We start from the raw sequence: 15,136 nt of genomic DNA, 5'->3' as shown, positions 1-15,136 counted from the left end.
ATTCTCGTAATATACTTAACATCAATGGGCATGGGTAATTGATGTAGCTTGATAACTACTTACACAATAAGTCATCAATTTCATATGAAGTTTTAGTTTATGAGGATTGTGAACATGACCTATCTATGCTTTGTAAAGACCTACATATTATTGGCATAGATAAAGTAACCAACAATCCCTCATTCTTTTGCAAAAATCTTATTACTTAGTTGGCCACAGAGAGAATGAATGGTAGTGATTTTCAACATGTTGATATTAATATTAAGGTAGTCAAGTTTTCTATCAAAAAATACTTAAGAATGGAAGAAATGCCTAATGATAATCTTCCTTTTCTTATGCAAACATTCAAAGCACATAAAAACGAATTTCAGTGGCTTATTACTATTGCCTCTTCATTGTATTCAAAATATACCCTCAAATTAACTTGTGTACTCCAACCAAGCTTATAAGAACGTGTTGATGAGCATAGCTACTAAATTGAAAGATTAAATTTCCCTAATCTCACGCTTAAAAATACAATCATTTTGGTTCGTAGATTCGACATGAGGAATTTATAAGTTGACCTCAACTATGTTTAGTTGTTTAGTCGATATCTCAAATGTAATGAGAATATCCCCCATGATAGAGATACTTATTTGATTGTAATAATTACATAGATTATTATTATTATGGCCTTTACACAAAAATACTAAATATCTCATTTTGGAAACTAGCTACAAGGAAATCTTCATGAGAAAATCAATATAAAAATAAACAAGAAAGCTTGACTTCTTGGAATTAAACTTATGGATTATTAATAACACTTATATTACACTTGTAGGCAAGAACAATGGACAATGTTTGTGGAATCCCTATAGGTTTCACTTGCTCCCCCTTATGGTGAAACTTGTACTTATCCTCTTTTGAGTATAAGTTTTGCAAAAACTAGCTAATTCTCATCCCTTTGATATCCTTGAGCATTTTCCACATACCTTTAGGTTTTATGGTGATCTACTTTTGATCAATGCCCCAAACCCACTATCTTCTTTGGGCAATTGAATACCTCCATATTCTCTGTATACCCCAACACCCCATTGCAATTTGATTTCTCTGATAACAACTTCTATTTTTTCAATAGTGGATACTTTATTTCCACTTGTACCCATTTTTTGTCATTCACATGCCTTACCCAGCCTCTTTGGATACATACATATGATAAGATGGAGAGGATCCCATTTAAGTGCATTAGATACATTCACAGAAGTAGCAATAGACTTGCTATATGGGCACATAAAGTTATCCTCTCCCAAATTGGGCCCGTATTATGTTTGAGTAACTAGACATTCAAAGCATATATACATAAGATTATTGGTTCAATGGTTTGCTAATAATGGATTTGAAAAAGCAAAGCTATAGAGACTTGTAAATTTGATCTTAATACACTAATTACCTCCTTCTCAAGATAACTTTTTATAAGCTTAGAACCCTCATTAAAATGAGATAATTGGTGGATACCTTAGGGACCATACCAAACGGGTGGCCCCTTGGTGGGTACCACCACTTGCTCACATACTCTAAAGGTATGGGATGATGGCGGGTTCCCAAAACAAAGGTCACAAATTTATTCATTGGAATACTAAGGTTTATTAAGGGAATAATCTCAAAATTATTTACACATCAACCCCATTGGTTCCTAAAATTAGGTTTTTTGGGTTGTATATACGTACCTCTATTCGTGTACAAACTCTTTTCTCCTTATTGCTATGAGACAAGTGTAGCCTCCCCTTCTCTTTCAAACTGAGCATCTTCATGAGATGTGATGATGGCTAAAGATATCTCTTCTTTCTCTTGGCTCATGGATAAGCTTTAGCCTTTACTATTCTCTATGCGACCTTTATTAGGGCGATTCCTCCCCCCATGAATCTGGCCTTGATTTCGTGGATTGTTGTCATAATGAGCTTTAGTCTTGAAACTCAAATGATATTGCATGGATTTTTTTAGGTGTCCTTGGCAGCCTTCATTGTAAGCTTGTACAATAAAATTTGTGTCTATGAGTATTTGCTTTTCTTAGCTTGTATCTCCTTTTTTTTTTGGTAGCAACTATAGCATCTATCATACCCATTTTGTTTCCCTAGACCGTAAAATCCCTACATGACTTACTACAACAATGGTAGATGTGCTCACACTAATTGAATTGATCCTTCTCATGGTTTTTCATGTATTTAGTATAGTATGTTGTTGAAATGCAGTTTTGTGTTGTGAAATACGATTGTACTCACTCTCTTATATAAACAATGGATGCTCAAGACTATAATACTTTAGTGATAACTGTTGATCGTGTTTACTACCTGCCGTAAGCTATCTTCTACACTAGTTTATGAACACTATTAGACACCTCTTTTTGTATGCATGAAGCAACTCATATTAATGATTACATATTCTATTAGCTGTAAGAATGGCTAGCACTACATATGCATGCATGGAACACATCTTAGTAGCATACTTTCCTATCCATTTACAATGCTGAAAGTTAAGCATGCTCTTTTTACCCACCTAACCCACTAACATAGGTTTCCTACTTACTACACGTTGCCTACTGTACGCGATGGGATTTATTGCATGATTGTAATAACTAGCCAAGATCACTCTAGCCTTTTGCTTTCCCTGAAAGAAGTATAAACTATCTAGTTTGCAACATCAGGACAAACAGAATTGCATGCATTCTCTAAACATAGTTCGTCTTTGATAGGATGGTACTGCTTCATTATGAATGAGAATCATGCTGCTGTACACCACTAGAAGGTCATATTCTAGGTCAAATCATCATGGCTATTAACTTTAGACCTTGATACTCAAATAGTCCTATACATACCTTATAATCTAGTATTTTACATACTAAGAGGATTGTAATGGTGTACAATGTACCCAATTAATTGCTTACTTATCGCAATGCTAGCTTTAACTATGTTCTAACCGAGTATAGAGCTGGGACTAATATGGATGATGTTGGTCACCTAATTCTGAAATTATAGATCTTGACAAGGTCATGTTGCATATTTTCCAATAGAGCTGCTAAGCTCTTTTCAAAATCTTACGTAAATTGACTTGGTAAAGGGTCACTATTCTAGTTTTGCAAGATATTTGAGAGCATTAGTTTGTATCATCAAAAAGCCATATTTGGTTGGTAACTCTTTGCTCAACACTATTTTAGTAAGCTCAAAGGGCTTTCCCCATCAACCTTCTTTCCTACATTCATCCTTCACTCAAACTTAATCTCTCTCTATTTATTTAGTCCCTTTCACACAAGGATTTAGTTATGACCTTGCATAGATCTATGTTTATGGCGCATTGAAGTTTGCACAAACCCATGTACTCAAATACTTTGCATCCTCGTGCTACACGATAAAGTCATATGTGGCATAAAAGAGCATATAAGGTTACTTAAGAGTTATGCACATAGACGATGCATGCATGGGAAAGACACTATGAAACATGCATCGATGGTACACAAATTGATCTTGCATTAAAGCCTTGTTAATATCTCGAACTATTAGTTCATTGGAATCTTGAAGTCATGCATAGCTAGTACAAACAACAATCACAGGGATTAAGACTACGATGCCTTGAGATTCGTCGATAGTGACTATGTTTATCAATCCTATTTGGGGTTGGGCTAGATGCAACAATAACTCTAGGGCAAGTGAAGAGCTCAAGGAATAGGAAACCCTAAGTCAAAGGAAAGACCGATGCTTTTGTACTCTTTAGGAAAAAGGTTCGGTTATCAATCAAAGTAAGGGATTATTAGAACCCATGTCTTGAGCAATGTCCATAGCTAAATGGAGGAAGTGTTAAATAAATTTTGCATGGAATCACTTAGATCCCAAGGGGGAGAGCAAATACGCGATGGAAAGGTTATCACAACTATTCTTGCAATGTTTGGAAAAGGATACCATTGTTTCCGTTGATTGATCAAACAATGTCCTAAATGTTTTTTTAAAAAACTGATTGTTGGAATGTAATTTGGATGATTATTCCAAGTGTTTGTGCTTGAGGGTAAATGCATGGTAGGGGTAAGTAATGACAAGTTGCCATGGAAAATAAAGGAATGATTTCTTGGAAGATGATATTAGGATGATTGCCTTGATTGTGCTTGATTCTTAATTGGATTAATTAAGAAATGATATTTGCACAAGTGGATCATCTCCAAGATCGCACCACGGATTACCCCGAGAGGACACTACTCGATTCACAGGCCAAAGGTCAAGTGGTGAAAAGGACAACTATGGAAAGTGTGTCTCACTCCTAGGTTGCTTGGGGTCAATGGAGCTCTAGACACCCCTTGCCGAGTCTAGAACAGAGTTGTGGACTGCCATGAGCCCAATGTCTAGGGCATTGGAAGATCTTATTTTAGATACTGGATGGAAATTATGGTGCCATGTGATTTGGACCAGGTACTTCTGTTGGATAGAAGGGATACATAATTTCTCATGTATGGGCACAGGAGACAAAGATTAACTTGAAGATAAGATAATGAACTTGTTTGTCAAAAGGATTGCTTGTTTTGTTTTCATGTCGGTGTTGTAAATTATGCGAATGAACCCTGTTCCCTAAAAGGCTTAATTAAGGAAGCTGATTTTGAATGTCACACATAAATGTGATAGGAGCTAATTAGAAAACTAAACCTATCAAGGGAAGCGGGTGGTGGGCAGAACCCTGACGGGTTTGTCCTACGGCAGGGTGGTCCCAGAGAACTGGGAGGCTTCTCACAAGGTTTTACTGTCGTTTGATCTCTAGGTATGGTTAGGTTAGAACCCGATTCATGTCATTTTAGGGGATCGGAATGGGACTATGCCCTACGGGCAGAGAGGTTGAGCAACACATCCCTCTCATTTCCCATTCTTTTTGAACCAAGTGCGATATGGATCTGCTTCGGATTGGGTATCTCTGCATAAAGTAGGATGTCCAAAACTCGACGCTAGGACGTTGTTAGGAGACCTTGTCTACTAGGAACCCAAATTTTAGGTCGATCCTAGTGGGTTTGGTTATGGATGTTCCATTGCGAGGTGGATTCAAAAAACCGTAGGTGATAAACCCCGAGACATTCCATGGGAGTGCCGAGGAGCGTCGCTTGGACTCCTCTCTTGATGGACCGCTAAAAATATGCATGGGCAGCTGATAGGTGGGCTTACACAGTTAAAATGATTGGGGTGCACATTAGCTCCTTCATCTTCTTGGCTCCCTTGTTAGCTTCGAGGGAATCATTGATTAGTGCTAGAGCACCCAAATGCACTAACCACAATAGGAGAGAGATAAATAGCAATACTCATATTTTTTGGTAAAATTTCAAGGGGTTTCCCAATTGCTTTTGCATCCCACAATTACTCCAACCTTTGCTTCTTACTTCTTGCCAAACCTTCGAGGGTTCTACTTGGGGGACTGCACTTTGTCTTTGGTACTTTTTGGGGCATAGATGATCAACCATTGATTCATTGTTGTGGATAGATTTGATATTCACAATTTGGAGTAGTAACCTTTTGAATGTTTATACTTCTTTGATGCTCATTCAGGGAAGGTTCAATGTTAGGATCATGCATTAATGCTTAGGGATGCTTTGTGAATTAATTAGAGCTCACTTTGCTTAGCCATTGGAAGATTTATTATTGTCATAAATAGTGGATAGTAAGCTTATGCATTGAATATTAGCAAGTACATGAAATATATGCTTTTACGCCACTTGAAAATGTTCTTTAATCATATACATGTTTATCATAGCTGATTATGTTAGATATGATCTTGTTTTTGGTTGTAGTTTGGTAGATCTCACCATTTTTTGGTGATCTCTTAAGCATAGTTAGATTATGTATATGGTTGGGATGCATATGTATTTGACATTTTTGGATTCTTTGAAAGTATTTGATATTTGGAGTTGCACGCTCTTTCTTGGGCACTGGTAGTTGCATTGTAAGTCCTAATGTTATTCAAAGTTTTTTTAGTAGGAGGAGCACTCTATTTTGGACATTTGCCTATAGTTGCCTAATTATTTACTATAGTTTTGTGGAAAAAATTATTGAAATTTAGTTTTGAGCTATTTTACTGAGAGCAAACACTTGCATCAAACACTCATGCTTCTACTTTGTGAATAACAATACATTGGGTTATTCTTTTCCTATTGTATTTGGTATACTAAGTTTTAGTGGGAATAAAGTGGACAACCATAGTGAGTTTGTTAACTACCACGTATACACTATTCCATCCTTTCTCGGTGATGGGCAATCTAATAATGAAATCCATGGTGATGTGTGTCCATTTCCCTTCAGGGATAAGCAGGGGCTACAAGAGACAAGCTGGCCTAAGCATGCAGTCCTTATTATGTTGGCATGGCACAATTGGCCACAAAATCCTTGACATTTCTCCATTGGCCCTTCTAGTGAAAGCTCTTGATAATCCTATCATATGTTTTGAAAACACCCAAATGACCAGTAGTGGGGCAAGAATGCATCTCTTCCATGATCTTTTGTGTGAAGGGGGATTATTTGGTGATAAAAGACAATCTATTTTTTGCTTGTCACTCTTTTAGAGACTTGGGATACCTTTTATATTGCGATTAGCACTACTGCTTTTAAGGAAAGTTTAAAATGCTTAGATGTAGAGGAAGCCTTGCTTTTTATTGAGATGAGAAAGTGAACATGAAGAAAGTTAATGTAGCCCATGCCTCTGGCTGTTAGTAAACAACACGGTGTCCATTACTCATGAGCTCAAATCATAGATATGGAGGATGATACCTCAAGGTGCTCATGATGTGTGGATCAGAGAGAAAATAAGTGTGTAGAGGAAAAAGAGAGAGATAGATGGACACATGCTAGATACAAAAGAAAGTGATCTTCATTAGATTCACAGAGTGTTAGATATAAAGAGAAGAAGCCTCTTATATAGGTTGATACAAGTTGCTTTGCTAACCTCATTGATGATCTCAAAGTGGATTCACCTAACATTCTCTCATAGGTATAAATGAGTTCAATATATCTCCCTTTTTCACCAAACAAGGGAGCATTCTTATGAGTCTAGTTGACCTCTCTGGCTCAAAGCTCAATTCACAAAAGATAATGGATAGTAAAGATGCAAAATATGGACTAACTTGTACTCACTCCCTAAATATAGAATAATATCTAGGATTACAAAACAAGATAAACCATATGAAACAATGCCTAGGATATTACAAGAGAGACATCTAGAGCTTTTGATCAATAAAGTCCAAGCTTACATCATAGAGAGAAATTTGGCTATGCTGCCCATGATTACAAATAGAAACTTCTTGTACTTGAAGCTTAGGATAACTAAGAAAACAAAATACTTCTAGGACTTACAAAGTCTAGGGATACAAAATATGGAGGAGATATCAAGAGAAATGAAACCTAGACTCTAATGTTGATGTAAAACTTCCAAACTTTAGCTTCAAAGTAATTGATTCTCAAGGTGAGAGGCCAAGTATCATTGGTTATTCTTAATGTAAGACACATAGTGTGACTCTCAACAAATAGATAACTCAAGCACTTAAGAAAAATATCTAATTTATTGTGATCAAGATGAGAGTGGTTGTTAATAAAGAAATTTGAAGATGGATGCAAATATTTGAGGTCTTGCTAATGCAAAAACACCTTGTACATTGGTCTTCTTTGATGGGAAGCCCTCGCTTGCACATAGCAAATGAATATGTTCTTGTTGTAGTCATGTTGATCTTGAGTTTTATTCTTTCAAATGTGCTTCTCGATCCTAACATCCTCTTCAAAATTTCAAATGTATTGTCTATGCATAAGTTGTTGATGATAAAAAATACAAAGAGAGGTAGAGGTGTACTTAGAAGAGCATGTGAACATGGACTTTAGTATTTCAATGTGAATGGGGGGACCTAACACATGAAGGTTTAATATCTCAATACAAATCTTATAAGCTAAAAATCTTTTATATATATATATATATATATATATATATATATATATATATATATATATATATATATATACATATATATTAGGAAAACAACACTTGAACTATCGTGGAGATTGCCAAATGCTGCATGCATGTGGATTAGAGTCTGATATAGAGGTAAAAGGTGAACTATGAGAACTAAGCTAATAACAAGGAACTATTGCTTAGCTAGTGAAAGAATAAGCAACCAAAAAAATAACAAAACAAAAAGATTTCTCATGACTAAAAGATTGCTACTAAGTATGAGTGGAATGTGCATAAGATTGATTGCTCTGATACCATGTTAGGAAACACAGTATCCACTACTTATGAGCTCAAATCCTAGCACGTGCCTATTATATAGGTTGATAGAAGTTTTTTTATTGACCTCATTGATGACCTCAAAGTGGGTTCACTTAATGTTCTCTCATAGGTGTAAATGAGTCTAATACATCTCCCTTTTCCACCAAACAAGCAAACATTTCTATGAGCCTAGTTAAGGAGTCTATTTTCAACATCTCATGCACTCAGGAGGCATGAATGATACTAGAGATAGTTATGATTGCCATACTAGAGACCCATAGCATAATTCATCTAAGTCTAGACCTCATGGCCATGGTTGTAGTAAATCCCACAGTCTTAAGTCTTCTTTTACTTGTCATTATTGTGGGCAAAGGGAAAGTATAGGATAAACTAAGACATCTGATGATGAATATTTTACTAAGTCCAATATTAAGATTGAGGAGATTAATGCATTGGAGTATAGTTCGGATGATTGTATTTTGGTTGTTTCTTCACTTGGTGCCACGTGGTTGGTTGATAGTTAGTCTTTATTCTTTGAATGCTGGTTAAAGGATTCGAGTGCTTTCTTTCATGTGACCCTACATTGCAATTGGTTCTATAGTTACGATACCATATCTGGTTCAATATACCTAGGAGATAATCACGTATGTGATATTGTTGGGATCAGTGATATATGTTTCTAGCTCTCTACTGGTACTTCCTTTGTTCTCCATGATGTACTTCATGTACCTACTTTGAACAAAAGCCTTATCTCTACTAGACAATTGGATGATGATGTGTATCATGTTTCCTTTGGTGTTTTTTCATGAAAAATCACTTGTGGAAATCTTTTTTTTGATAGAGGTGCCAAGATTGGTAGTCTTCATCCTTTGCTTATCTCTGGATTTACTATTCATGTATTGGATATTACTAATCTTCCTCATGTATCTTTGTGGCAATGTTGCCTTGGGCACATGTCACTTGAAGGAATGAAAGTTTTGACCCATTTGTAATATCTTCTACCCCTAGACTATTCATGTTTTGATTCTTGTGATTATTGTTTATATGGTAGATATACATGTAATACTCATAAGAAGTCTAGTTCTACGTGCATGGGTGAGCTCCTAGCTATTGTTCATTTAGATGTTTGTGGTGTCATGCTCTCTCAGTCCCTGGGTGGTGCTAAGTACTTTGTCACATTTATCGATAAATTTTCACATAAAGTCTAGGCCTATGCTATAAAGTAGAAGCTAGAGGTTTTAGCCACATTTTAGTGCTTTGTTGCTTTGGTTGAGAGCCAATATGTATATAGGTTGAAATGCTTAAGATAAGATAATAGGGATGCTAAGCATCAGTTGATTTGTGGGGGTTAAAGGCACACATTGCCACTATTGGAGTTTCTACATAGTATTTTTCTCTCTTGCTTAAACCTCCATAGCTTCTGCTTCTCTCTTGCTTCGGCTTATGCTCTCATTCTTGATCCACCTTTCAACTAGTATTAGTGGGTATTCAAGGAGCTACTTTAGCATTCATTTTAGCCTGAGAAGAGAGCTTCAACAACCTAGCTTCCATTAGTTCCATCTCTCCTTGAATTAGCTCCATCCCTTCTAAGCTTGATTAGGACCTTCCCCAATGGTGTTTAACTTATCCAAGTGATCCTTGAGCTCTATAGTAGTTAGCCAAGGTCTACGAATTTTATCGATATTCACTTTAATCTAGCTATGATGGTAGGTACTCATTGAGGTATGTATCAGTTCCATCTCTCCTTGGATCAACTCTACCTCTTCTTCTAACCTTAATAGAGGATCATTTCCATCACCTCCTTGGATAAGCTCTATAATAGTTAGCCAAGGACCTAGAAATAGCACCATAATTTGCAACACAAATCTATGGATGTTTCCTTATTCTTTTGCCTCAGCTATTGGTGCTTCAGTGAGTCTAAGGCATAAGTATCCCTACCAACAATCAACATGTCATCTACATACAAAACCAAGATAATCAGGTTGCCATCTGCTACCTTATTGGTGTACAAGTAGTGATCCACTTGACTTCTATGAAAACCTTGAGATTGCATAAATGTATCAAACTTATGATACCATTCTCTTGGTGCTTGTTTCAACACATACAAACTCCTTTTCAGTTTACATACCATCTTCTCTTTCCCTTTTGCCACAAACCCTTCAAGCTGCTATATATATATGTCTTCATATAGATCACCATGTAAGAATGCAGTTACATCCATCTGTATGAGCTCCATATCTTCAGCTGCAACCAAGCCCAAAAAGATTCTCAATGTAGTCATCTTGACTACAGGAGAGAAGATCTCATCAAAGTCAACTCCATGAGAGCTCATGTAGCTCATTTTCCAACTTTTGGGGATTCTTTCCAACTTCTTTGACTTTGTCTTGAGCATCATCTGAAGAGTTTTGGATCAACCATTGCTCTACATTTTAGGATATACTTGCTGTTCATTGTTTGGATGGCAAGTATTTGCTTGGTTTATACTCTATTGATGCTTATGGGGGCCATTTACTTTGCTTGGATGATGTATTGATGCTCAGGAAAGGCTTTTGGACCAATAAGAGCTTGTTTATCTCATCATTTGAAGGCTTCTTTATCGTTGTACCTTGTGGATAGCAAGCATTCATTATGAAAGCTTATGTATTGAATACTTACGGATGCTTTGGGATGCTACACGGATGTATTGATACTTGGCATTGATTATTTTACCTAGATATGGTAATGTTGAGGTCTAGGGTTTGGATTTGAGCTTTATTGGATACTTATTGTTAGTATGGCATTTTGATCTAGTAGTTTTCTACTTATTGACTTCAAGGTTTATTGTGGGTACATGCTCTCGAATGTACTACTTCACATTTGTGGTCCCTATCTTGAGCACACTGCCAAGACCCACGGACTGCCTACTACTTCAAGCGTTTCAAGGTGAGAGGTATGGCTACCTCTCACATAGCCATGTGCACTCTCCCACACACAAATGTAGTAAGCTTATCTTTGAATCCAATTGAGTTGCCTCCTCCCATGAATCTATCGCTGGCTTCACGATCCAATACATGCTCTCAAACAAGTTCCATCTTCAAGCTGGTTTCACGATCCAATACACACACACACACACACACACACACACACTCTCTCTCTCTCTCTCTCTCTCTCTCTCTCTCTCTCTCTCTCTCTCTCTCTCTCTCTCTCTCATATACAGGAAGGAAGTAAGATCAAGAGGCACAAAGAGAGAATGTATGGCTACATACCAAGAATGAGCTTTTCCATTCACTTTTTGACTTTTATACATGCTCAATCTCCTCCTTGGATGGCCATGTTTTTTTTGGCCATTCATTCACTCTTTTTTCTCCTCCTTTCTACTAGCATTGGCCTTAGCTTATGCCTCTTATTCTTTACAACTTACATGGGAGAGAGCCGAACGCTCTTTTACAAAATAAATTATAATGCGCTTTTGGTGCTCTTCTTGCTAAAATATTAAGGTGCACTTATTCTTGTGCACTTCCACTTACATTTAGAATTTTTCCTACGCTTTGTGTTTGCCGATTTTTTCTGAGTGTGCATTTTTTTTCCATCATCCTCTTGCCTTGAGATTGTCTTCCACTTTCGATTTTCCAGATTTTCTGTCTTGGTCTTCCGAGGGTTAACATTACCCTCCTCCTAGTTGGGTGCCAGTTCCATGGCATTTGATGGTACAGGTTGAAAATGTTGATGGTCTGTATGGAATGGTTCTTAGGGATTTGGAGAGGTAGGTTATGTTGGAGATGACATGTGAAGCAAGTTTTGAAGGTTATCGATGTAGAAGATAGATGGTTGGTTAAAGAAGGCCTCCATAGTTGTTGGCTAATTGCACCATCACACAAACTAAACTTGAAAACAAGAAGAGTGCACTTCCTAGGGGGTATGTCTCCCTTACCATGCAATGCTTTGTGTAAGTGATGGTGGAACTGGAAAATGGGTCAAACTAAGCCTAATGTATTGTCCCACACTTGAGGACCTAGTTCATGTAAATGAAGGTGCTATGAGTGACTTAGGGAGATAGGTCTATCAAAATATCCTACCCTTGATGTGCCATAAGTTGTGAAGTGGGGGAGGGCTAGGGCAATCCCTAGGTGTAGTGATTGTGAGCTCATAGGGCACAAATGGATGGATTCCATTTTTATTTCATTTTCTTTTCCACTTCTTTCTTTTCTTTTCTTTTCTTTTCCTTTTCTCTTCTTTTTTTTCATTTTTTACTTTTTTACTTTTTTACTTTTTTACTTTTTTACTTTTTACTTTTACTTTTTTTAATAAAGAATTACAAAGGGAGCACATTAAGTGGCATCCTATTTATAGGCAGGGGTCAAGCTACGGGGAGGCTTAAAGGATTTGCTTAGGAAGGTCCTACTTTGTATATAGCCCTTCAAGTTAACTCTTACATTGAGAGGCGTAGATGAAAAAAATGGGTGGTTGCACCCAGTGAACCTACTGTCACTCATATCCTCTAATAGGCTCATACAAAATGCTGGCAAGGCGATGGCTCTCATCATGAGGTGGACCATTGTGCAACTATTTATTCTTGCATTAATATAAAGAAAGAGGGGCGGTAATTGCTCTTCCTCCATAGTAATCTTTTATTTTAGTAGTATTTGCAAAAGGCAAAGATAATTACAAGTGGTAATGAAAGTGGGATTTGGGCAAGATGTGAATTTTGTGAGAAAGCCTACTATTGATGGGTGGAGGTCCCTTTCAATAAAGATTAAGCATTCTTCAGGAGATGCGGCATTCACATTGTATATCATAAGGAAGTTATACCTACCATGCACCTCATGGTTGAAATCAACTCAAATCCTCCACAGGTAGGGCATGTAGGTAGGATCATCCCTCTCGTGTGGTAGGGTACTACAAAAAGCCATCCAGGCCTCTAAGAGTCCCAAATGTTTTGTGTCACTTAGGTTGAGCCTTCTATCCTTTCACTTTTTTGGACACCTCCACTGCCTTGTCTACCCAATAATTTGTAGGCTCCTATTGCCACCTCATAGGATGTCTCATTCTCTCCTCGAACCATCTCTTCGCTAGCCTCACTAAGAGCTTTATCACGTCCTTCACTACTCTTGGAGATAATACCCTGTCTAGCATTTGAGGGAAGATAAAGTCAAATTTGAAGGGATAATTGTGATTTTCCCATTGCTTCCACACTTCAAGTTTCTAGCCCCAATTTATAGGGTCATACTTCTCTCCTTGAGGAATGGTCACATGTGGAACTTGTAGCAGCTTAGCTTGGAGTCTTTTGCATGCTAGTCCTACCTACTCTCTGAGTTTGCGCCTCATTTCCACCATTCTTTCATATTGTATGGCTTCCTCCCCTTGCTCTTCTGGTTGTGCTTGTGGTTGCAAAGGGGGCCTTGGTTCATACAACTGCTCTTCTTCAATGTGGTCATGCTCAAAGTTTGGTCTTTCTTCATGGGTTGGCTTTGTTAGCTCTTGTGGGAGAGAATGTGCTTCTTGCTTTAAATGGACTCTTTGCTCCTCCACTCCTAAGTTGGTGCTAGGGTTGGGCACCTTGGCATGGAGTCCATGCTTAATTTCTCTCCTTGACAGCTCTGATGGACCTAAAAACGGGCCGGCACTGGCTCATGCACTAGCTGGACCTCGTCACTACGCACAAGACAACCCCTCGGCCTCGCGGCCAGGAGCGTCTATCGAAATCTCTGCCTTCCTAAACATTGCGTTTGTAATACGTCATTTGTAGTCCACTCTTCTCTCACCCACTACTCCTCAGAGGGAGTCCCTTACACGTAGCCAAAAGGCTCGAATCACATACACATGGGGTTCCTCCTACGGCTGAATGCCGTCAACCCTCTGCGACTCTCCTACACCTTGGGGATTGGCCCCTCGATGCGTCGCTCAACATATAAACATTTCGCACAAAAGTCCACTCAAGGTACCAAATAAGCATGTCCAGGAATGTACAATTTCTTCCTCACGTACTTTCCCCTTTGGGACCCGCATCTTCCTACAGCATGGGTACCTCACTGCCTCTCAACGTAGGTCATGTTCTAATAAACCAATTGCAATGCATGTCCAGGAGCTGGTCACTGATACTCTTTTTTAATTCTTTTCATGCTCTATGCATTTGGTGGATGCCTAGTGCTCAAACATTTAGCAAAATAGTATCGTGCACAAGTGCAAAAACATTCTTTTAATGGTTTCCAACTACCGTTCGTGCTTCGTTGCATGGGCTTAGAACCGAGGTGATCCTCGTGCTACTAAGCTCTTAATTTTAATTATCATCCGTCCTAAATGCTATGCATAGAAATCAGCAACTTTCCCATCATCTCACACGGCATTTAGACATATTTCAACTCCTCTACCCTTCCCCGTTTAAATATTGCATCGTTGCATAGGTTTATAGGGTATTTTGACATCATTTTATGTGAAAAAACCGGAAAAAGACACACTAGTACAAGAAGGTGGGGTTGGACTGAGGCAAATCCTCATGCTTCAGTCCCCACAAACATTCACAAACATTGCTCTTATTTATCCTTATTTTTCGAAGTCCAAAATGTATTTTTCCTCTATTTTTTAGGGTTTTTTTTCCCTTTTCTTGTATTTTTCCTTATTTTCCTGCATTATTTAATTACTGAAAATTAAGAACAGGTTATGGGCTGTGGCCCTTAGTTCCTTCTTGCAGAAAAATGAGAGTTTAGTTGATGTTCCTATTTACTTCCCCATTTTCATGCCAAAAAAACCATCATTTTCCCTTGATTTTTCATGTTTTTCGTGTTTTAATGTATTATTATGAACCACAAGATGCATATTTTTCTGATTTTCTGATTATGACCAGCAAGAACTCATGGAAAACAGCAACATGAATAATTTTTAACCCACATGAACAACATTTCATCAATCAAAA

This window comes from Lygodium microphyllum, chromosome 13, assembly GCF_053477565.2.
Source record: "Lygodium microphyllum isolate KBCC chromosome 13, Lygodium_microphyllum_v1.1.10, whole genome shotgun sequence".
Taxonomy (NCBI): Eukaryota; Viridiplantae; Streptophyta; class Polypodiopsida; order Schizaeales; family Lygodiaceae; genus Lygodium; species Lygodium microphyllum.
The sequence above is the reverse complement of the archived record's forward strand: the minus strand, read 5'-3'. Positions refer to the sequence as shown.